The following is a 26,945-nucleotide window of genomic DNA, read 5'->3' as shown; positions in this document are numbered from 1 at the left end:
GCACTGATCTACAGCTAGATGCCCTTGTCTGTTTTCAATAGAGATATGTAAAAACCCTTGTCTGTTTTTAAGAAGCAAATGAATTATCGACAGGCAAAATGCCAATAAACACAGTGCAAATGTCATGACTTTTCAAAAAGTGAGCAGTAGGTGTAAGCAAACAAAATAAACACACATATATGATGGGCTTCTTCAGTTTCTGTCTGCCAAATCCACTCAGAAAGCTTTGGGTGGCCTAGAGCACAAAAACATTTGCATAAAGTGTATGGCAGTGGGACTGAGCTTGAAGCTATATGGTTGAGAAGTGAACTTCTTAACCACACAGCCTTGCTTGCAACTGTGTGGGAGAAAAAGTAGTAGTATTAAAGAAATGAAGCAAAAAATATATTTTAAAGTCTCTACCCCGTCTTCAGGCAGAAATAAATGAAAACATCACAGTAATTTATTTGATACAAAGACCAAAGGGAAGTGAGAATGCATGGTCATTAATTACAGTTTTGTGATTTGAATCCGTATAAAGAGGAGGAGGAAGAGACAATTACTGACTGTGGTGTTGTTGGGAGTCACATAACCTCTCATTTAGTTATAAACATCTTATATAATTACACTAGAAACTAGAGACTATTGTGGAGTTTATAACAGTGAAAAGAACAAAGTACAAAAGGTATGGCATAGCAATGAATGACAAAATTCAATATCTGTACACATTCAGTGGAAATATGAATTAAATTTCTATACTGAAGGCCAAACAAGATCAAGATGTACCTTAACATAATATTGCCCTATGCTGTGATCATTTGTCAACTGATAGAGATATGTAAAACAACTACTATCAAAATGCACCTGAATTAGCAAAGACACCTATCATTATATTACAGAAATATATGCTATCAGTTTGTGTTACACCAGTTTATAAACAGTTGAAAACCGCCTCATCATCAATATTTTCTAACCTTTTAGCATTGAAATTAAGGTTGAATGTTGAATGTGAAACTTATTTATTCATTTTGATTAGAATTAATCATGCATTATTTTGTACCTTCATGATTTCTATGATATGATTATTTTTAGAATGACAATTTGGCGTTGGTGTGAGAGACTGGATCTGGCCAGTTTGAACATATCACAGGTAGAATATTTGGGCGAGACATAGCCAGCTTAAATGCTAAATGGTTAAAGTTAACAGTTCCATGCTTTCCTGGGTCAGATGAGACTAAGCCAGAGCAGAGGCTTCTAAGGATGGATGTATTTTGTAATGCTAACTCACCTGTTTCCATGCAGACAGTAAATAGCCTCAACATGGTTAGATTGAAAACTGGAAACAAACAACACTATTTGATTGAGCCTTTTGTTTATACAGATCATATAACATATCAAGATATGTCACGAAGCCTGAACATGCTTTTGCAGTGAACTGTAAGCAAACAATGCTTCTATTTAAAACCAGTGAATACATGTAAAGATGAGGGTAAATAGGAACTCATACATATGAGGTTCTTCAGTCTGTCTACCAGTTTCACTAACAAGGTATTACTCAACTCTGGACTATAGCAAAGGACACTTGCCAACAGCTTCCACACAGTGAGATCACACCTAATAATACACATAAATTTGTGTGGTTAAAAAGATGGATTAGTAACAGTTCTAAGTTTGGTACAAAGCAGCAGCTTGACTATATACAGATAAGCCATGTGAGTGGATTTGATAGATGGAAACTGAAAGAAGCCCATGATATACCAGGTTTAAAAATAATAAGTATTGGAGTGAACTTGTTGGACTAAATCCTTCAAGGCAGTGCCCCACTATGGCTGTAGTCGAAAGACTGAAACAAGATCGTGTGTGTGTATATATATATATATATATATATATATATATATACCAAATAATAACACAGAAAATTTTTTAACACATCTTTAATGATTCGTTAGAATTTTTTAACCAAATCCAATTTACGGTATGATCGTCGTGAAACCTGGATTTTCTACACCTGAGGAATTCTGGCATTGGCCTGGAACCTAACAGTGCTGATAACCCAGTATCTGGGTTGGGTGCTTCTCTGGAAATACGCTAACTTTACACACTATCAGGACCTTAGACTTTTGCTCCATACTGAATATACACTTCATATGTATGTATGTATGTATATATATATATATATATATATATTATATATATATATATCAGGCCGACTAAAGCCTTGTGAGTGGATTTCGTAGGGGGAAACTGAAAGAAGCCGGTCGTGTGTGTATATATATATGTATATATATCGTTTGACACCGATGTTGGTGTGTTTATGTTCCCATAACTTAGTGGTTCAACAAGGGTCAATTTGTTCAACTAAAGGTGGTGCTCCAGCATGGCCACACTCAAATGACTGAAACAAATAAAAGAATATATACACACACACACGTGTGCACACATACACATTAGCAAATGCAGGTCATGATATATAAAGCCTCCTAGTCATGGATAGGTGGCTTTCCTCCTAGACCTGCTTAATCATGGCTGACTCAAGCTAAACAACAACAATTAAAACTTCTAAGCAACAAGGATTCCTCTATGTGAGAAGTCCCCAACCTTCTGCTGTAATTTACACTCATCAATACATATGCAAATACATTTAAAGAATTTCTAAACAAAAAGACCAAAATACAAAAAGAACAGAACCAACAAGCATGACTGTGTGGTTAGAATCTTGCTTTTCAACCAAATGGTTCTTGGTTCAATTCCACTGTATGACATTTTGGGCAAGTATTTTCTACTATAGACTCAGGCTGACAGTGGCTTTGGTAGACAGAAACAGAAAGAAACCCATATGTGTAAATATTATCCTCCACCACTGCTTGACAAATGGTGTTGGTGTCTACATCCCTAAAACTTAGTGGTTCAGCTTGAGTGACCAATAGAATAAGTATCAGGCTTAAAAAGAAAATAAATACTGGGGTCAATTAGTGCAACTAAACTCCACTGAGGCAGTACCCTGATATAGCTGCAATCTAATGACTGAAAAAAGTAAAAGATAAATCACCAATTTATTACCTTTTTTTTAATTATTGAGTTAGTTTTGGCTAACATTAACTGAAGCCTAACATTTGATCAATAACAGCCATGATTGTAATAGCGCTTATCTCATGATGAATATTATTATTCTAGAATTTTAACTCAGAAATTTCTTTGAACAGGATTTAATGTTTTAAAATAATATTTGATCTTTTAGTAATCATAATAATGCTTGGCATTTGAAGCATAGTTGCTTGTTTTTTAGTTATTCAGTGAAATAGCAAAGCCAGGGCTGTCACATTTGTTATGGCAGTAACAAATCAACCCCAGTACTTTTTTTATGTTTGGTTGAACTGCTAAGTTACAGGGATTCAAACAAACCAACCCCACTAATTAAGTGAAAATGGAGGAAGGGGCAAACACACACACACACACTCACCAGTATGATGGGCTTCTTTTAGTTTCCATCTACCGAATCCACTCACAAGGCTTTTGGTTTGCTTGGGGCTACAGTAGAAGAGACTTGCCCAAGGTGCCACACAGTGGGAGTAAACCTGGAACCATGTGGTTGGTAAGCAAACTTCTTAACACACATTCACAACTAGTACAAAATCAAAACCTTTTACATTTTAGAGTTTCGTTTTAATATGGTTTATTGGATTATTTGAAAATTCATTTATAAAGTAATTAGCATATTTAAAATCAATAGCTTACAGATGGAAAATGTGCTAAGTGAATTAGATTGAAATGTACAGTATATTTCTGATTTTATATTCATGATGAAGGTACAAGGCTCAGTGGCTAGAGTGTCGGGCTCACAATCAAGAGGTAGTGTATTTGATTTCTGGACCAGCCTGTGTATTGTGTTTTTGAGCAAGACACTTCATTTCATATTGCTCCAGTTCACTCAGCTATGGAAATGAGTTGTGACATCACAGGTGCCAAGCTGTACCTGCTTTTACCTTTCCCTTGGATAACATTGGCGGTGTGGAAAGGGGAGGCTGGTATGCATAGGTAACTGCTGGTCTTCCATAAACAATCTTACCCAGACTTGTACTGTGGAGGCACTTTCTGGGTGCAATCCCATGGTCATTCCTGATCGAAGGGGGCCTTCACCCTTTTATATCATTCATTTACATCACATATATCACAAGTCACAACTATACATAGAAAATGAGTGCAGTTCTCAGTTTACTGACTCAATGACTCCCCCCGCTACTGCTTTGCTCCAAATCAGTGTTTATATCTGTCTTGTATCATTTACTTGGTCTTATTTAGTGATCATTTCTCAAGGTGAATATAGCTTAAGTACAAATACATAAAATGGGCCAACTGTGGTTTAAAACAAACACAGTTGCTACAAAACACAAATTGTATTAAGCAGGAGCCATTTTAAAAGATGAATAAGATTACATAAATGAAAGGGCATTCATTTTGTCACCTTCAACTAAAATCTCTGGAAGCTCTAATCAAAGGTAGCCTAGACTGATCCTGAGATTATGGCCCAGAGAACATGAAACCTTAAGGAAATATTTTTTCCCCTCCTTTCTAAAGACCATAAAGAAAGAGCTTTCTATATGATTTTTTTATCTTACAATAACAACATCCTGTTAAGCAAGTTAAGCAGTTGCAGTCGTTTGCAAGAAAAGATTGTATTATTTTGCACAAAAGCTTAGGAATATTGCCTGAAAGTAATATACGATTAGAATTAAAAATTAATACAGCAAACAATAGAAGTTATATTTCAATACGTGCATAAGATCAATAAACACTAAGTCATCCATTCTGCCTTTTTTAAATATCTCTGATAAGAAAGCATGAATCAACAATCTATTAAAGACAAAGATGAACTAGAAAACCTTAATTGTTGGCTCAGTAAATAGATCTAATATAGCTCTAATTTACAAACATATTTCAAAGAAATATTGTCCATAGGCATATTTTTACAATCGACTTTCTAACAATGAAGTGGCCATGTGAAAGAAGGATGATACAACATATACTAAAGAGGGAGTTAACTATATACTAAAAGCTGAAAATTTTCAATCAGTGTAGACATATATCATTGGGTTTGAAATAGAAAAGTTAAGCTAAATACAAAATGTGAGAAAAAAATTAATTTTAATTCCACTGAAAATATGATTGAATATAAAGCAGAGTAAAATGTTATTTTGAACATTCAAGTTTAATTTTATTTACATTTCATGGAAACCTCTGTAATTTCACTGGTCAAAGAATTTTAAACCATCATTACATGATGGGAATTGACATTTTCTTCATTACTACTTAGAGGTCAGACACAGTCCTTAGATAATTAGGACAAATAGACCAGCACTGTTTCCTGGTCTCTTGTTCTGAAAGTTCTTACAATCCATCCAGCCAGTTGCCTACATGTTGCCATTGATATGTACATGAAATGATATGTCAGTGCTCACATTTACAACCAGGTTACAAACTGGTTGCGACATTGGCTGGGGTTGCAATCCCTTGCGATCCAGTGTATTTTGGCTGCAATATATTTTATTAATGGGTTGAGGAGGTTTTGAAATTTAACATTAATTTGATGATGATGATAATGATGAATTTGCATGTTGTTATCTTTATCTCATATATTGCATTTAAATCTTATTGCAGGTAAATAGTGGTCAGTAAATATTGACCACTATGTAATATATATACATACACACACACATACATACATGCAAGCATCCCCTGCATTACAGCTACCTCAGGTTATGGGATCTCATGGTTATGGAAATCAGTGAAATATGATCGCTAATTTCAGGATATGGTCTGTCATTATGCCTTTATGAAAGGCTCAGAAAATTTAAGCAATTTAAAAACTATCCTTTCTTCTCAACCAAATGGCTGCTTTCTGGCATTGTAACCAAGATCAAAGTATAGTTAACAATCTGAAAACTATAATCATATAAATACATGTATTTCATCAACACCAATACAACCACCACTAAAACCTATACAACTACCATCATCACCAATTCACCAATACCTAAAGGAACAACAACAACATGAAGAAGATAAGCAGCTCAATTTAAAATAAAAGATATAAGATAATGTGGTAGCCTAGTATATTTTAAAAGTTGAAATGTTTTTTGATCTTAGGTCAATGAGGATCGACTTGAGACTAAGCAGCAACAATGCAATTAACAAGAATAATAAAACCTCTGCCATTAGCAACAATACTCTCACCACTGCAAATATCAACACCAAAACCAAAAGAGCCAACGGCACCGCCACAACCAACCCACAAGTAATTGACAACAATAATAGTATCAGATTGATAGAAATGTCTTTAGCTATGTATGTTATATGTCAACACAATGGTGTGTGTTTGTGTGTGAAAGTAGTGTGGAATTTTAAGGTGTTAAGCCAACAAGGGGCATAATACCCATAAACCTGGTAATCATTCAGTTAAATGTAATCATACAGTATCTCCTCCCACCTCACTTCTTCACCTTTTCATTTCCATACTTCTGGAGCTATTTTTTTTTATTACATATGTTTTTGATAATATTCACAGCAGCTGCTGTTGGATTTATCTATAATTCAAGATGTCTGGAAAGACGCCATCAAGTGGAACAGAAGATAGTAGTGCGAAAAGAAACAGTAAAAGGATTACACAGGATATTAAACTCAAGGTTTTAAAAAAGGTTGATGCTGGAGGAAGAGTCAGCCACATTGCCAAAACACTAAAGCTTGCAACATCTTCAGTTAGAACAATACATGACAATAGAAAGAAAATTAATTAGAATGCTTGGACTTATTTTTTCATAGATCTAAAGTGAGAAGCACATTAGTGTATAAATTAAGGGTCAAGCTCAGCATAGACTTGAGCACTATGGTAATTTAAAAAAAATACAGTTTATATGATTTGTATGATGATTTGCAAAAAAAAAAAAAAAGGGAAGATGTAACTTCTAATGAAAAACCATTTCTGGCCAGTAAAAGCTAGCTTGAAAGGTTTAAAAAGCACTTAAATTCTCACAATGTGAAAATGACTGGTGAAGCTGCCAGTGTTGATACAGGAGGCATCTACAATTTATTCTGAGCAGCTGAAGAAAATGACTGCCAAAGAAGATTATACACCAGAACAAATACAAAATAATGATGAAATTGCACTTTTCTGGAAGTACATGCCCACTACAACTTTTATTTCTTGACAAGAAAAATCAACACCAAAAATTGTCCGACATTTCTACAAGAAAGAAATGCTGTTGGTGATATGAAAATAAAGTCTCTATATAAAGATCACTCTGAAAAATCCAAGGGCTTTCAAGGGTTATGCAAAGTTTAATCTACCTCTGATTTAACACTCAAATAAGGATTAGATGACTAGGAACCTTTCTAAAGAATGGTTTACAAATATCTTTGTGTCTTGCTGTGGAAAAGTATAGTGTCACACACAATATTTCCAACAAAGCATTGCACTTTTTAGACAAAGCATCAAGTCAACCAGTGAACTTAAATGGGCTTTCTCATAATGTGAGGGTAGAATATATCCCCAAGAATACTTCTTTGATCCAGTTAATGGATCAAGGTATGACAATTTCCAGGTATATTATCTGAGAACTTTCAAACAATTTATAAAAGCAAATTAATAGGGAGGATAAATGTACAGTAAGAGATGAAGTTTAACAAAATAGATGCTGTGGTTAACACAACCGAGTGATGAGAGAAAGTGAAATCCTCAACTTGAAATGGCATTTGCAAAAATATATGGCCATCCCCCCAGTAATTCAACTACTACTTCTCATTCAGAAAACAGAACATACCCTATTATATTATGATTCTCATTTTACTCGTTTCAGTCATTTGACTGCGGCTATGCTGGAGCACCGCCTTTAGTCGAGCAACTTGACCCCGGAACTTATTCTTTTTGTAAGCCCAGTACTTATTCTATCCATCTCTTTTTGCCGAACCGCTAAGTGTTGGGGACATAAACACACCAGCATCGGTTGTAAAGCAATGCTAGGGGAACAAACACAGACACACAAACATATATATGACAGGCTTCTTTCAGTTTCCATCTACCAAATCCACTCACAAGGCATTGGTTGGCCCGGGGCTATAGCAGAAGACACTTGCCCAAGATGCCACGCAGTGGGACTGAACCCGGAACCATGTGGTTGGTTAGCAAGCTACTTACCACACAGCCACTCCTGTGCCTATATATATATTTCTCTTCCAATGTTTTTATGCTTACATATAATACTATGTATGTTTGTTATTTTCATGCATAAAAATGGTAATATTGCTTGATCTGGTAGAACACATCACACTTTATGACATAAAATTCAATCAACACCAAGCCAATCAACACCTTGTGGATCTGATAGATGGAAATTCAAAGAAACCCATAACATGTGTGTTTATGTATGTCTCCTTGTCTTGACAACTTGACATACAAGCAGTGTCATTCATTTCAAATATCTTGTACAAACATCTCTAGCAATGGGGAAATATAACCTTGTCTAGAAACAGTGTGAGGGTTGGCAACAGGAAAATCTGCTTCAATGATCTCTGTCCAACCCATGCAAGCATGAAAAGAATGCGCGTTAAAACAATGATGATGTGTGTGTATATATGTATGTGTATATATATACACACACATACATACAGGCGGTATGTTATTGTGTATAAAATGGCAAACTCGAAACCGTTTTTGCATGAGGCCTTGAAGGCAAAAACTAAAAATTTTAAAGCTTCACAGAAGATATTTGCGTGATTCCTCCAAGAGGAGTTCCACGTTGTGTAACAAATAGATGATCAAAGGAACCTCTAAAAAAACCCTACAAGACCTAGATTTAAAATTCACAGGCAGAACGTTATATATCTGAACTAACGATAACATGGTGTAGAACACAATACAGTATCAATATGGTGCTATTACCAAAGAACCTGATTCCTTCCTTACTCCAGCAGAGTCGACTAAAATTTGCTGATAGCAGCAGCAGCATCATATGTAAAAATAGTTAATACACAATAAATCTCCCCTACTTGTCGTAATTATGATGAGAGGTGGAGGTCAACAGGAATTTTTAAACAATATTTAAGCTGAAGAAGCAAGGATCTTCTATAAATCCCAAAATACATTGCAAGAGGCGAACCTCACACGACAAAAAGAGATAGAAGCAAAAGAATATATAAGATCCCCAGCATTTGGCAACGAGTTAAAAAGAACTGGTAATTCTAAGAATGAATAATTATAATGGTTATATATATATATATATATAACGTGAGAAACAGAAAGGAAAAAAAACAATATTCTCCATAGAAGCGGAATAGGTCAGGAAGAAAATGGTTTGATCTGCGGCATAATGCAATACGACAAAAGCACCAAACACTTTTCTACTGTTCTCCTCCTCCGCATTAGACACAGAATTGCATCATTTTTAGCAGCTCAGTAAACATATCCAGAGAGAAAGCTTTCCGAGATGAAGCGGAATCGAAAATTCCAACACAGAAAACCATTTCCTCCCTACCAAGACATTATATATTATTATTTATATATCTTCCCACGTTCACTTTTAGAAAGGCTTTCTTAGTGTTAACGAGTAAAAATAACAAGACGTGGGGATTAATATTTGTTAAAATAACGAAATGAAAGTGAAAATGTAGGATATCAACAAAGAAATTGGTGCGAAATACAACAGTAGAGTACAAAGATGGTGGAATGCTAGAAACGATAGATGTATGTGCGTGTGTGTTTGTGTATATTTCTCTCTCTCACACACACACACACATATATATATATTACACACACACGCATACACACGTGTTAGTGTGTGTATATAAATATATATACATACATGCTATTTAACGTTGTCGAAGAAAGGAGATTTAAAATAATAAATTGGAACAGAAAGAAAAGCTAGAGTAAAATTTCAAGTTGCCTTTGGAAGGCCATTAATTAATGACATACACACATCCAAAATGTATTGGATTCTGACAGTAAATAGGAGTAATTTAAGGCAACAAGGAATTTCTAGGTTTTCACACGCACACGCACTCGAGTTAAATTCCCACTCAGAGTTTTAGCTTGTAAGACTGATCCGAGTGCAACATTGTTCAGGAGTAACATCTACATATACACAAGAAATATTCCGACAAAGAATCAAAGTGTACACACACACACACGAAAATCATTTTCAATTAGGTTATTTAAAACGTCATTATTGAGATAATTTATTTTGTGCGTATGCGTGTGTCTGTACATCTATCTATCTTCTACACACTGAACATACACACACATTATTAATGACAAGGAAAAACGGAATGAGAAAGTGTTTTGTAATTGATGAAATAAAGACTTGCTCACTTCACTCTTTTTGTTTGTCATAATAAAAACTACGGCTATTTGGATTTTCAGATATGTTTGGTAAAACAATCTCCAGATTACTGTCTTATCTGATAGCCAATACCTGTGGATGACCTTAATGAAGTAAACCCCTCGGTTCATACCGAAATTATATACACACACATATCTATCTATCTATATATATATATGTGTGTGTGTGTGTGTGTGTGTGTGTGTACAAGCCCTATTGAAATAGGGCCGAAAGTCCCTATTAAGCCCTGTGTATCAACATTGTAATGAAGCAGCTAAAAAGATTCTAAAATCTGTGTTGTTGCGGAAGCAATAGGTATAAAACTCTTCAACTGAACACCTACACAACTTTGCCTCTTAATTCACTGGAATATCATTATTGTGGAGAGAAAGAAGAATTGACGAACGAGCAGAGAGCTGTCAGAAATATTAAAATAAATTTGGGGAAAGAAAACACGGGCTGACAATTTGCTTGGGCGAAAACACCAAAGAAATGATAGTTACGTCCATCTAGTTCCCAGACGTTGGGGATATAATTTAAAATCACTTGGTTTAATTAAAGGAATAGGAGACGGAAAATGGGGTAAAATAATAAAAAAAAAACATTCAAGTGTAATCGGCTGATTCTTCAGACATTTATATGAGACATGGAATATTATTATTAGTTTGGAAAGGCGGGCTAACACCTCCACATACATACATAAATATATATACGAGCACACAAATATATATATATTCACACACATATGTATATATTGGTATTGACACAAATACACACACGTTTATACAACAGACATGATTTATATACATCTCTATTACTAACTTGTAGAATCGGTGGATCGTCGTTAGCCGGAAGATTGGTGAAATAATGAGAAGATTTAAAGGAAAGGCAGAAGAAAAGTTATGAGCATGGAGAGAGAGAGAGAGAGGATTGTGAGAGGAAACAATAACTGGAGAGAGGCAGAAAGAGAGAGGGAGGGATGGAGAGATATGTAAAAAAAAATAATGGTGGTAAACAAGACCTTCAATAAAATTAGAAAGAGACAGAGAAGGAATTGGTACATAGACATTTCTAAAAATAATTAAGAGACAAAAGAACACAGATGCGCGCATTATATACATACGTGTGTGTGTGTGTTTGTGTGTGCGTGCGCGCGCGCGAGTGTATGGATAGATAGATCGGAAACTAGGTTGCTGTTTTAACACCAGGTCATGAGCAAGATGCATGACGAATGGCCTTTCAACCGTGACCATCCTACATTTTTATTCTCCTGAAGCAGACGGTATTCCAGAGCACATTATCTAACGTCATTTTCTTTCCTTTTTAGGGCGATAGACTTTGTAATATCAGGCAGATTTTGGTTTCTATTTCTAGCAAAGTGGGCACCAGCGTAGACGACATATTGACTCGATGCAATATATATATATACACACACACACATATACATATATAATCTGCTTTGTATAGAAAATATAATTTATCTGTAAGAGTATAGTAGATATAGACATAATGGCACACACAACAACCAGTGGCAGCCATATTTCTACCATATCCCATTACTCACCCGGATCAGAGCTGCTTTCCTCTTACCATCCTCATCGCGTTCTCCATTTACTTATTATTATTATATGTGTGCGGTGTGTGAGCGATATTTCTTATTTATTATGTGCGATGTGTGAGATATTCCTTACTTATTATTATTATGAGCGATTAGTGAGCTCTATTTCTTAATTATAGTATGGGCAATCTGCGAGACATTCTTTATTACATTTATAGACATGACAGAATAGACAACAGCCAAATACGTGGGAATGAGAAAAAATATTAAAAGTAAACGAGGGATAAATAACATCAGTCTTGTAAGTAGAGAGAGATGATGATGATGATGACAGTAATAATAATGGTTTCAAATTTTGATACAAGGCCAGCAATCTTAAGAGGAGGGGGCCAGTCGAACCATCGACCCCGGAGGAATGAAAGACAAACACACATTACTTTTACCTGTTCTAGCTAGGGGTCGTGGCTTGATGGAGCACAACCACGGGAGTGATTTTTAATTCTTTTCATTTCTCTGAGAGTGGGGAACATTGCCACCCTCATTTCGGTTTCATGCCATGTCACAGGTCCATCTGGCATCTAAGACGTGTCTCTTGAAAATGTCCACAACTATCACAGCAGATCTTTAAAACTTTCCGTTAATGTAGAAAAATGTGGGCTATTCATTGAAACTGAAGCTTTACAGCAGAGGGACGGTGGAACTTTTGGTACTATGCAGTAGTGACAGTTTAAGGTTTGCTAATAAGAAACATCATTCCACCCATAAGTTTGTGGCTGGATCCCATAGGATCTTATATATATATAACACACACATATACATATCAGTAACCACATAAATATACATATACACACATATACTACATGTCTATAGATATATACACAGTTGATGCGGAGATACGGGGACGAAAGAATGAGGAAAAAAGAAATAATGGTGGAGTCGCTATGTACAACCACAAAGATGTCATGTCATTAATCTTGCTATCATATTCAAATGGTCTGTGACTCACAAATAATAGTACACATAAAGCAAATTGATGTGATAATATGTATATTACATCATTCAAGGACTCCTTAAATCATAAAGGTAAATTTAAGGAAAACATTCGAATGATAAAAAAGGTACTAACGAAACTAAATCAACACATCTGTGGTGTGGTTTCAATTTACTCCTACATCAAATGGCTTAAAGGTGATGTAATCTCAGGAATGTCATGCCAAGAGCAAAATCAAGCAAAAATACAACTTGATCACACTAAATTGATGCTCAAGGGAGACAATGTTGTGCCTGACCAAGAGCAACAACATCTTGAATCATTGCTTTACTAATAACATGGAAGTTGTCCACAAAATGATTTTCTCATATAACTTAAACTAACAATGTATGGCCCAAATTAAATTGAAGATGTATATCACACAGGAAACACCTGAACCCTGTCCAGCATAAACTTGTACAAAGCTGATTGAAAATTAGTTCAATAAGAGATCCTAAAAGTTTTCCTGTGTAAGTCAATACATGCCATATTCATTAAATTTATCCCAAAGAACCAATACACACAAAAACATTATTTTCAGAGACAAGATAATCCTTATGAGAAAGAATAAAGATTCCAAATCATTTAATTTAAGGGTTCGGAGTTGCACTTCCAAAAAAGTATTTTTAGAAATCAAAGAGAAAATCAGGCTCTCCTATGAAAAAGAAAGGAGGAAGAAAAACAAACAAACAAGATAGCGGAAATATATAAGAAAACCCCAAGCCCTTGCACAAAAAAAAATCTGCTCTAGAGCTTTGCAGGAGAGTACCACTGAAGAAAATTAACTGAAGACCTCGAAAGAATAAGTTAAATACAAAAACAACTCTAAATTGTAAAGATATGCAGCTAAACAAGCCTGAATAGTTCTTCAAAACTGCAGCTCTACACAGTGAAGAGGAATCCATTGATTGTGTAACATAAAAGAGGAGTATGTAATATTTGCTAATGATGAGATAAACTTGAACTTAGCAACAGACCCTAATGCTTTGCCATCAATTCTTTTAAAGACATAAGAAGGCTCTAGCAAAGCAATAGCATATGCTGTTTCAAAGCTGTCTTGGATGTAGCACAGAATCTCAAGAAGTTAAAGAATGGTATGTGCCCTATCCATAAATGAAGGAAGTAGAACATGTTAGAAGTCATGGAACTATCTTTCTGATCTCATACATCAACAAAGTCATGGAACACATTGTCAGAAAGGAGCTGATCACAAAGAAAATGGCTTAAACATGCAGTACGGCTTCCATGCACAAATTAGCCTAACACAGCTCACTATAGCCTTATGAATGGTAAGAAAGACAGCAGCACAATCAATATTTTGAGTCTGCCATAGCCTTTAATAAAGTTGATATGTCACAAGCTACATGACCTTGCCATAGTTGGAAAATTTGGTGAGTGACTGTCCCTGGGGAATTATCAATTCATTGCAGAGTCTCTCAGCACCCTGATAACGTAATGTTAGACAGACCTGAATCCAATTTATAGAGAGTTGAAGAAAACAACATGCAGTTCAAAATTCTTTAAGTGTTCTGCCATCAGTCCACAGATTGCAATCTGAATACACAAGACCACAGGTTTTGCAATCCTGGAATTACCATCAGTGTGTGATCTGGGTATCCACATGAATAATAGTGTTATACTGAGTACATATTTGTAAAATGGAAACGTGTGGGCAACTGGTTGGCTGGATTTTGAGATAATTCAGAACAAAAGAAGAAAACTATGTTGGTCCAGTAGAAAACATTGGTTGCTTCTGCTCTTAATTATAGACAACATAGCGTTAAACTAACAGCAGAGTTTCATGAAATTGAATGCTGTTACAAGACTGTCCCAGTGCAATAGAAGAACTGAAGCTCTAATTCCCAGAGCAAAGATATAAAAGATATGCAGCGATATATATAGTAGGAAGCTCTTGAAGGGTCTAGCAACTAACTTGGGGATTGAAAGCCATATGGACTGAATGCCAATTTCCATTTAAAGTAAAGAAAAGTTAAGGTTTAAGAGAAGACATTTTAAATAGCCCACTAAAATACAAAGATATACAAAGCAAAGATGTGGATATACTTTAAAAATACTTCAGTTTTTATCTGAGGCACCAGATGCACAAGCATCAAGGTAAAAATGAAAATGAGAGAAGTATTATCCAGTATCATCATAACTTAACAGAGAGAGAGAGAGAGCAGGGGTATGGAAATATTGATAATTACACCAATAGTGGTTATGAGATGTTCTTTTTCATTTCGCATGTGTATTTGGTAGACAGAAACTGAAAGAGCCCGTCATATATATATGTGTGTGTATATGTTTGTGTCTGTGTTTGTCCCCCTCAACAACGCTTGACAATGGATGCTGGTATGTTTACGTCCCCGTAACTTAGCAGTTCGGCAAGAGACCGACAGAATAAGTACTAGGCTTACAAAGAATAAGTCCTAGGGTCGATTTGCTCGACTAAAGGCGGTGCTCCAGCATGGTCACAGTCAAATGACTGAAACAAGAGTAAAGAGTGTGTGTATATATATATATATATATGAGGAAGAGTTTGATGTAATGTGGAATTAATTTTCCCCATTCATTTCCGTATAATAAAATGATAATGTATTCTTATCAATTTTTGTGTTTTGGAAAAAATAACCACCACCAAAAAATACAAGGAACACAACCACTTTGATGCATGTAAACAATTTCTAAACATAGTACAATATGTATACATGAAAACAGTTGAAGATAAATAAGAATGTAATATTGTAATAGGTTATATTTTTACTACAAAAAATGTTTGTGTGAGGGCTACTGGGAGGATGAGGGACACTATCTACTAATACTTCATCATCAACTTATCTAAAACTACTGTTTATGGTATATCATCTCTTTTTACCACACAGTGATAGAAAGAAGCTTATTGTAAATTCCGTGTAATTTTTGCTATGTTCATGACTAGGATAATTGAGAAAAAACTTGCAGACCTATAAATGCCAACTCCTTGGCAATATTCTTTGCAGTTAATTTCAGTGGAGTTGGTGGAATTTCCTTATTCTCAACTTGCTTTGTCTATGGGACACTAGCAACTAAACCATATCATCCTCAATGACTTCTTTAAATCCATCCTCATTTGCAAGTATTACAATATCTTTTTTTTTTCCAAATCTGATGTAGACATTATGTGTATGGAAAGCTTGTAAAGCCACATATACAGTCTGGTCATATATTTTCCAAGCACCATTTTAAGTTTAGGGTTTCACTTCCTCCCATGATTCAGCAATGCTGTCCATAGCATCCACTGAGTTGAACTTCCTCCAAAAGTTTCTTACAGTAGCTTTATTCTCCCATTTAACTGCTTTCATAAGTTATTAGAAAGTTCTCTGCTAATATGCATTGAAATGAGGTGTCACATCTTGATCCATTTGCTGGTGCAAATAAGTATTCATGAGGAAGCATTCTATCCTCACATTATTGGAAAACTCATTAAAGTTCACTGTGTAGCTTGGTACATTTGTTAAAAGGAGTAATGCTTTGTTGGAAATATGTGTGGCATTGTGTGACATTATACCTTCTTATAGCAGATCAAAAAATAATTGTAAACCACCCTCCAGAAAGGCATTTAGCTATATATACTTCCTTATTTGAACAGAAAAAGGGAGATTAAACTTTACACAATTCTCGAAAGCCCTTAGATTTTCAAAGTAATACTTAAATAGAGGATTTAATTTTGTATCACCAGCAGCATTTCCTCCCAGAAGAAGCACCGGATGATTTTTGGTGTTAGTTTTTTCTTCTTCAAGAAACAGAAATTCTAGCAGGTAATGCCTTTCCAGAAAAGTGCATTGTATATTTGCTCTGGTATGTAGCTCTCTTCTGCTGCTAAGGATAATTAGTAGCAGCCTTTGTATCAGCAGCAACTGTTTTATCAATCATTTTTGTGTTGTACAAATTCAAGTACTTCTTAAACCTTTAAAGCAAACCTTTACAAGCAAAAAAAAAATGGTTTTACATTAGAAGTTTTACCTAATATTTACTGCAAATTGTCATAAAGACTATTGTTTTGTTTTTCTTTAAATCACCATTATGACTATTGGTAAGAGATCCTTGATCTATACAGCCAGGAACTGTTCCATTTAAGTATGATATTAGATCTATGAAAAAATAAGTAGTAAAAGAAGCAGCTTCTACTTGACCTAATTTTCTTTTCATTCTCATGTATTGTTCAAACTGTGAATGTTGTAAAGCTTTAAAGCTTTTGCAATCTAGTTGACATTTTTTCTCCTACATCAAACCTCTTTTAAAACTGCAAGTTTAATATCCAATGTAATCCTTTACTGTTTCTTTTTACACTTTTAGCTTCAGTTCCGCCTGATGGCTTCTTTCCAAACACCTTGAATTGCAGGTAAATTTAACAGCCAAAGTGATAATCAATTATCCACAACAAATATGCAGTAATAAATAGCACAAAGAAAGAACTATGTGTAACAGCAAAATATGTTGTCTTATGTAAGGATTTAAATGAGAAGATAAAAGGGTGAAGGATTGACGTGAGAGGAAATACTGTAAGATTATAGTTGAAGGGTCATCAGGTACATGATACTACACCACTTGCACTTCTGACTTTAGCCACAAAAGCCAACCACACAAGCTGTCTCTCTCTTTCATACTGTTGTTTCACATACAAAATATGTAGCTACAGACATTGCTATAATGCTGATACTATTATTGTTGTTTCAAGTTGCTTATTAAAAATTCGGTGGGTCAGTAGTGGTGGATTGTACTGGTTTTGGTAGGGATTTTGTTGATGGTAGCAATGGTCATATTGTTCTTGTTAATTATATTGTTGTTTAAATGTGGTGTGGATAGTGATATTTATATACATGCACATACATGCATATATTATGATTATAGTTTTTCAAATTGTTTACTACTTTGATCTCACCTAAAATGCCAAGAAACAAATTTTTGGCTAAGAAGAAAGTATGGTTTCATATGAGTTCCCACAAGAGTGAAATTACAAACTGCATCCCAAAGTAAGTGGCCATATATTATAATTTCTGTGACTGAAATTCTGTAATTTGTGATAACCATAAATGAGGGTTGTCAGTATGATACATACGTATAAACACAACATATATATATATGCAAACACACACACTTGCATATCATCATAATCATTAAATGTCTGTTCCATGCTGGCATGGTTTGGAAGATCTGATATGATCTGAGGGGTCCAAGAACTGCATTATGTCCCTTTACCTATGATGGCTGGATGCCCCTCATAACACTAACCACTTTACAACACATGCACCTGGTGTCTTTTTTGCACCACCAGCACTTGCAAGACTGTTTCCTGAGAGAAGAGTTTATTTGTTAGGAGATAAGGTGTAAAGTATGAAAGAAGAGGGTCAAAGCAGAACAAGTTTCTTGCTACAAAGAAGGCCATAGAGCTACTATTATTTTAGAATAGATCAGGAGGGTGGGGTGGAGTGGGTAAAATTGTAAAATTTAGTTGAAGCATTTGTGTGGATCCTCAATGTACAAAGTGAGTAGAAGTGAACGGGGCAGAGGAACCAGAAATGTGGTGGTTGACAGTTGCAAAGGTGGATTGAACAAAGAGATGAGGGATGGGTGAGGCAGTGGATATAATGAATGAACAATAAATATTGAGTAGGGGAGGTAGAGAAGAGTAGGTGACAACTGCAGAGATTGAGTAAGGTTGAGGAATTGATGTAGTAAACGGTGGATAAGGGTTTGTGGCGACCACTAACAGGGTGAGCAGCAGAATAGTAATGGACTTGGTGGGGTGGGTAATGCAAAATGAGGGTGGAGAGGACAGTTTTAAGGAAGGATTAGAGATGGATATCAAGTAAAATGATTTCAGACAGTGAGAAAAGTTAGCAGTATCAAGGAAAGGCTGCAGTTAGAGGTATGAAGGGTGGTGGAAGTGTCTCAGTGAGGAAATTTGAGTTAAGGGTCTAGTTGTGCATATATATATATATATATATATATACACACACACACATGAACAGTGCTTCTGAACCCTAGTTTCTTGGAGTTGGGAGTTTCTTATTGGGAATCAAATATCACAAGTCAGTGTGGTCCCTTGTCATCTCCTCCATGAGTTTCAAGATCCTGAGATCAGCCTTTCATCCCATGTATTCTGGGTCTTCCTCTCCAGCAAGATCTATTCACAGTAAGTGATCAGCACTTCTTTATATGGCCATATACATCACATCTGACTCCTCTTATGACCAGTTTTTCTCTCAGCACATTTCTACTATGAACATGCACACTTTCACATATGTGTGATCACACAATATCAAAAGCACAGGTTCCACTGGTTCACAGAGAGCAGGTGGACTCAAGCAGTTGCTGAATGGTATCCAAGAAACCAGAAAGGTCTACTTGGAAAGGTTGTCATGATGATGGGAAGATGATTTAGTTAAAAGAGGAAGGCTAGGAGGCCAAACTTTGAAGTCACTGTCACTACTATTCTTCTAAATGTATAAAAAGTACTCTAAAAAAAAGTATTGAGTATTCCATCAATTTAATGTTAAACTGTTTTTATTATAACTCAATAACAAAAAAGCATTAATATATATGTACACACAGAAAAGTGGGCTTTAAAAGAATGATTATATATACATACATATATTAGCAACACATCACTAAAACACACAAGCAGTACTCACATCAAAAAATTTAATATGTGACTGCTTACTTAGAAGCTTTATGTTAGAAAAATTGGGGCAGTAACCCTCCATAATTTGACTATAATAAAACAAAATTAACATGTGATTGCTGATGTGGAAACTTAATACTCAAAATTCTTGACAGTAAATTCTACATAAATTTCACTACAATAAAAGAGGCAATAAATACAGAGCTAAGTATATTTTATATCCTGATGATGAGACTGTGAAAGTATAGAAATGTTAGTTATGGATCTAGGAATTTTACTGTTCTAAACAGACTGCAAGAAACTTTCACAGAAATATGAAAAAGCATTAATTAAAAATGTAACAACTTGAACATAACTATTTTTAATAAAATGTTTGTATATATGTGTGTGTGTGTGTGTGTGTGTGTGGTGTATATATATATATATATATATATATATGAATAAATATGTATGTGTGTGTGTATATATATATATATATATATATATATGAATAGATATGTATGTGTGTATATATATATATATATATATATATGAATAGATATGTATGTGTGTGTATATATATATATATATATATATATATAAGATATGTATGTGTGTATATATATGTATATAAATAGATATGTATGTGTGTGTGTTATATATATATATAATATATATATAAATAGATATGTATGTGTGTATAGATATATATATATATATATATAAATAGATATGTATGTGTGTGTGTGTGTATATATATATATATATATCATTATGTATATATTATCATCATTATACTTGACCCTTTATCATTGAGATTACAGTCAGATGTAATGCTTATTTATTCACATTGTTTTGAATTAACCATGCATTACCTTGTAGCTTCAACACTTCAAAGATGTGCCTGTTTAATTTTACAGTAACATTGTAGGATAGTGTGAGAGGCTGGATCTGGCTAGTTTAAATGCTAAAGGGTTAATAATGTCCATCTTCCATGCTGACACAACTTGGGAAGTTTGATAGGGTCCAATAAGGACAACTTTAGGCTTGAACATCTGATTTAGCACGGTTTCTATAGCTGGATATCCTCCCCAATCTGAACCACTTCACAGAATGTACTAGGTGCTTTTTCTGTGGCACCAGCATTGGTGAGGTTGTCATGCCACTGACAAAGCCAAGATACAGCTGACTGAATAGGAATATAGTAGAGAGGGAAGTGACTATTTGCAAGGTTTTGAGATATACATACATAGCTACACACACGTTAGTGTGTGTGTGTGTGTATATATATATATATATATGTACATATATACTCACACACACATACATAATCTATTTGATGGGCTGCTACAGTTACACTAAAGATGTAACTCAAAAGTTTCAGCCCTGTCACATATTGTCATGCTGATTCTGCCTGAGAATTACGTTTAGGGTACACACCTGATGAATATTCATCCACATATATTAATCTAATGAACCTGAGAGTTTAGTTGTTTGAATAAATGAACATTCAATTATGGGTGAAAATTCTAACCACAACATCTAATTTATTTGATTTTATATATGCAAGAGAGTGAGAGGAGAGTGACAGGTGGCTAGAGATGAATATGTGAAAGATATTCAAGTATGTATATACACACATGGGCACATATGTTTCATATATATATACCATCTGTTTTCCATTAGTCTGACCCTAGGCCTACATGAGAGGCTGCACAGGCCCATCCTTTTTACCTATCAACATACTAACTCCACCCTGTTGTACTTGCTTCCTGTACTTTACTACATGTTAGCACACTCACTCTTGGGTCCCCATATTTGAACGGGTTTGACAAAATTCATCAAGGTAGATTTTGTAGGGACGAAATACTATTCTTGTTGGAAATCCTCACTTGTTCTCATGCATGGTAATATTTCCCCAAGCCTGGACATAGAAGATAATAAAGGAACATTGCTTACTTGAGGATGGTACTTTTATATAATTAACACATGATACCAAGCAGGAAGACATGTGTGTGTGTGTGTGTGTGTGTGTATATACACGCACAACAATTTTTTAGTTTCTATCTACCAAATTTGCATGCAAGTTTTTGGTCAGTCAGATCTATAATAATGACTCTTACAGTACCTGAAGCTATGTAGTTAGAAGCGAACAGCTTAACAACAGTCACAGATGTGCCAAACCATACCTGCTTATATATATATTTGGGGTGGGGACCAGAAATCTGAAGGGCATTCTATACAAATTAAATATATCTGTAAAGCAACTGGCTTTGTTTTATAGAATTTAATGTCTGAGCAGAGAAACGTATCTTTTGCTAATTCATAAATAACTCTTCTGAAACAAAATATTTTGCAGAGGAATTAGCTATGATTTAACGAAAGCAGGACTTCTTTACTAAAACATCAAATCTGTAAAATAAAACTATACATGCATCTAGATATAAACATGTGTCTGTAGGTATATACACATATTTCTGCATCTATATTCTTTTACTGGTTTGTCATTTGATTATGGCCATGCTGGAGCACCGCCTTTAGTCGAACAAATCGACCCCAGACATATTCTTTGTAAGCTTAGTATTCTATCGGTCTCTCTCGCTGAACCGATATGTTACGGGGACGTAAACATACCAACATCGGTTAAGTGATGGAGGGGGGTACAAACACAGACACTCACACACATACGACGGGCTTCTTTCAGTATCCGTCAACGAAATCCACTTACAAGGCTTTGGTTGGTCTGAGGCTATAGAAGACACTTGCCACGCAGTGGGACTGAACCCGGAACCATGTTGTTGGGAAGCAGGCTTCTCACCATACAGCCATTCCTGCGCCTATATATGTATATTAAATACAGTTATACTTACATACCTACATATCTATCGATCTATCTATATACACATATTTTGGGAGGTGACAAATTTACACGATCAAAGCCAGGACACTATAAAGAGGCCTTCAGGCAAAACAAAATGTATTGTCTTACTCATGGTTATGAATTAAACAACCCCTATCTTTCTATCTACATGTATAACCATATTGATATCCAGTTCTATGTATGTCTTACACGATGATCCACACACACACATAAATATACATACATATTACATTTTGTTTATGCCTATTTTTATGCGTATAGGCACATTTTAAACACCTACATCTCTCCCACCACCGCATATATCTATATGTATTAATTTAAAGAATATAAGTGTGTGTGTGTGTGTGTGTGTATATATATATATATATATATATATATATATATGTCTGTGTGTTGTGCCCGCAAACGCGTATTTTTATTCTATCCGTAGGAATAGTCATAATGCTTTTCCTTGATTTGTTTTTTAATGAAGTTCAAAAATTATTCTTACAAAAAAAAAAAAAAAAGGACACGAATCTTGGCAAATGAGTAATGTTAATTATCGCAAATCCCGTCAGTAAGTCAATAATGAAAGTAGCATTACTAAAGTACAGTTGATTAAAACGACAACCAACCATACCCTATAAGTAATTTTATACAAGAGCCAACGAATGAGACTGTGTAATGAATTGACGAGCTAGAAATAGCAGCCAAATTTCCTTCAAACCACACTTTATATGTATATATAAAGCCAAGGACACCTTATATAATGCAGTCCTCGAAACACTGTTTTAAAAGCTAAGACAAGATAGTTCCTGCTGGAATGCTTAGAGTTGTATATCAAGGCTGACCTAGGGCCAATCAGTTATATATATAATTATTTAAACGTCCATTTTCCAATGCTTGCATGAGTTGGACAGAGTTTTCACTTTCACTGGGGCAGAATTTTTTTCTATAGACAGATGCCCTTCATATCTCCATTCCGAACCTGTTTTCACGGAAGGTAATACATTCCCATGGCTAGACATGCTTTTGTAGAATAACTGCAAATGATGACACTGTCGCACATTGCGTGTGTGACAGTGATACTCATATACATCTTATCACGCGATATCAAGACAAGAGCGCACACAAACACACACATATAGATGACAGTTTGACAATTTTCTTTTAGTTTCCGTCTTTGGTCGACTCGAAACTATAGGAGGAACTTAACCAAGGTATCACGAAGTGAGACTGTACCCCCGAAACCATGTGATTGGGTAGCAAATTCCACAACCACACGGCCACGCTTACACCTATATATATATATAATTTGTAAAATAAACATAAATCCGAAAGTAGCACATTCTAATATGTAAAGCAGTATATATTAAAATTAAATCCCATAAACCGGCCTTCCCCATTATATATATACGAACAACATTGGGTAAAGAGAGCACTTAATAGTTGGATAATGTTTATATTTTATGAGAATTAAATCTCCGAGTCACGACTTAGGTTTTAACCTCCAATGAACTGTATATTATATACATACATTATATATAAAACACACACACAAATTGTCTTGAGTAAAATAATCGAGAGAACAACACACATGGCATTAATCCCGAATTGCTACTACTTTAAATATTAGTGCTTACACAACTGGATATGGTGTGAAGGCCACATCATCAGGTTTTATACTCTACATACGACACACATGTAATAAATAAATATTCGTAGAATAAATATTGGTTATCGTTATTAGAAGTAATAATTGTATTACCTTTCGTTTTTTGTGTGTTATATATATGGTTTTAGCTGTTGTTCATCCAGCAGAGTTGTTGTATAAGGATTTAAGTGTAAACGGAAAAAATAATCCACAAACTTGTTGGTTAAAAATTGCTAATCCAGTTGTTCTTGAGGTTTACATATGTATAGAAAGTTTGGTGATGTTAGAATCGGAAGAGGTACACAATAACGAAATAGCCGAGAAACTGTGAACAAGCAAAGATAAAATATACATATTAAATACCAGCAATAATTAAATCCTATATTTAGAAAAGAGTGAATAGTAGACACATGTACGGCATATAATTAACACATATATACGATATACAATTTGCACACACAAACACATTACACAAACGTATATACATATATATAAATCGCTCACTAGATGTACACTCGCATAAAGATGTACACGCAATATATACATATAACATATATATAAATTCTACATGAACTGAGCCAAACGTATCTATGTATGTACATATGAGTGTAAATAAATAAATATGTGTATATATATATCTATATATATATATATATATATATATATGCATGAACAAATAAATAATTGTATACATTTACGTGTGTATGTTGAAAGACAGCTTTTGCGAACTCCACTACTATTGAAACCTGCTTTCACTTATATTTCTGCCACTACTATTTCAAACAAAAATATATTCGTGATTGTTTTTTTTTTCCTCTCTCTCTTTATTTCGTGCTTTTCGCCCCCACCTTCTCTCCTAATACAAAAATCGGTTCCCTTATAATTATTGCTGTCATTCTTAATTTACAAAACACATTTTAACATTTTAAATTAATTATTTTTTCTTTTCCCCTCTGATACTAATTCCTTTGAGGGTGGAGGTGGTCATAATAAACAAATAATCATTTATCAGAACAAAAAAAAAAAAACAAAACAAAAAAAAACGCCACCCCGCACCACCACAAAATGCTACTGTCATTAGATAATTACTTCATTTTTCTCTTACTTATTATTATTATTATAGTTGTTGCGGTAAATAAAATTAAGTAATTTTACCTTTCGCTGTAACTTTGCCACACACAGTTTATAAGAAAGCTTTTTCTCTAACAATTACCGACTCACCGGGTGCACGTGACATGCATCTACTCGCTGTTGATTGGTCGACGCGACTCCTACCTTATTTGCATATGTAGTGTTGGGTGTTCGGTGCTGGTATCGTAATAGTCGTAGCCTCAATAGAGCTTACTACATTAACGATGCTACTAAATAGTATTGAGGCCAGTTAGAAACTGACGTCATTTTATATCCCAATGCCTCTGTCTGCATCTCTCTCGCCACATTTAAACATTTCTATTGCCCTCGCATCATCTTTCTTTCTCTTCTCCATCATTACACACACACACTCTCTCTCTGTCTCAGTATATTTGTAATGGATGACTACATGTGCGCTACATCATCATTTCTACTAATGTGTTAGATTATGAGTGAGCAACTATAAACAAACGTTATGTAGAGAAGAAGCGCTTCAAACGACTGAAGACTGTCACAAGAGCCTTCCATTCACTCCTCTGGATTATTATAACACTGTTTATCAGAAGACCTAAAGGGAAAATACATACACACATACATAGATATATGTTATATACTTATATACATACATATAAATTATGCGTGTGTGCGTATATATGTATGTACACACACACACACACACACACACACACACACACATACATGTATAATGTGTTTATATGTACGTTTTGTACGCTTTGTATAGTATAGAGAGAGGGTGTGGGAGAATAAAAGAGAGATCCAGAGAGAGCTGACGTACGAGGGGCAGGCTGTGTCTTACAACTTCGAAAAATACACATTTTAAAATAAAACTTTGCAGAGGTAGGTTTTCGGAGGGGATTGCCATTATACCGATAAAAATTTTTTGAAATAATTACATATATCTGGTTAAAAATATACAAACGAGAAATCTGTTTCATTTGATTTAATTTCAAGTAATTTTTTATATAAACACTAAAAAATTTTATATTAATTATAATTATTGTATGTATGTTATATTTTGTGATATTATTCATGATAGCAAAAGCACCTGTCATTTAACAGTAGGTATATGTGCATATATATAAAAAATATAATTATGTATGTATATATTGTATCATATATTAATATTATTTATTCCCATTGCGTGGCACCTTTGGCAAGTGTCTTATACTATAGCCATGGGCTGACAAAACAAAGCCTTGTGAGTGGATTTGGTAGACGGAAACTGAGGTAAGTCCGTCGTATATATGTTCTTTTACTTGTCTCAGTCATTTGACTTTGGCCATGCTGGGGCACCGTCTTTAGTCCAGCAAATCGACCCCAGGACTTATTCTTTGTAAGTCTAGTACTTATTCTATCGGTTGTTTTTGCCGAACCGCTAAATCACAGGGACGTAAACACACCAGCATTGGTTGTCAAACGATGTTGGGGGAACAGACATAGACACACAAACATATACACACACATATATGTGTGTTTGTGTGTCTGTGTTTGTCTCTATAAAATCGCTTGACAACCGATGTTGGTGTGTTTACGTCCCCATAATCTAGCGGTTCGGCAAAAAGAGACTGATAGAATAAGTATTAGGCTTACAAAGAATAAGTCCTGGAGTCGATTTGTTCGAAGAAAGGCGGTGCTCCAGCATGGCCGCAGTCAAAGGACTGAAACAAATAAAAGAATAATATATATATATATGTATATA

At 34.8% G+C, this 26,945-nt stretch overlaps 1 protein-coding gene across 17 annotated transcripts in view; it reads right to left on the bottom strand.

Moving 5' to 3' along the window:
- LOC115216989 (plasma membrane calcium-transporting ATPase 2) overlaps window positions 1-25,394 on the bottom strand; it is a 330,524-nt gene extending 305,130 nt beyond the window's left edge. For 13 of the 17 annotated variants that reach the window (XM_036507543.1, XM_036507544.1, XM_036507526.1 and 10 more), the window contains exons 1-2: window positions 25,250-25,394; window positions 24,209-24,419 (exon numbers count right to left, since the gene is read on the bottom strand). The gene's annotated coding sequence lies outside the window, so the exon portion shown is untranslated. Of the gene's footprint in view, window positions 1-11,171; window positions 11,222-24,208; window positions 24,420-24,786; window positions 24,811-25,249 lie in introns of those variants that run through there. The other 4 variants (XM_036507528.1, XM_036507527.1, XM_036507531.1 and 1 more) reach the window with 4 other exon arrangements.
- Between the last annotated feature and the right edge of the window lie 1,551 nt (window positions 25,395-26,945).

Source organism: Octopus sinensis, linkage group LG11 (assembly GCF_006345805.1).
Source record: "Octopus sinensis linkage group LG11, ASM634580v1, whole genome shotgun sequence".
Lineage (NCBI taxonomy): Eukaryota > Metazoa > Mollusca > Cephalopoda > Octopoda > Octopodidae > Octopus > Octopus sinensis.
Note: the sequence above shows the minus strand (reverse complement) of the source record. Positions and strands in the feature narration are given on the sequence as shown.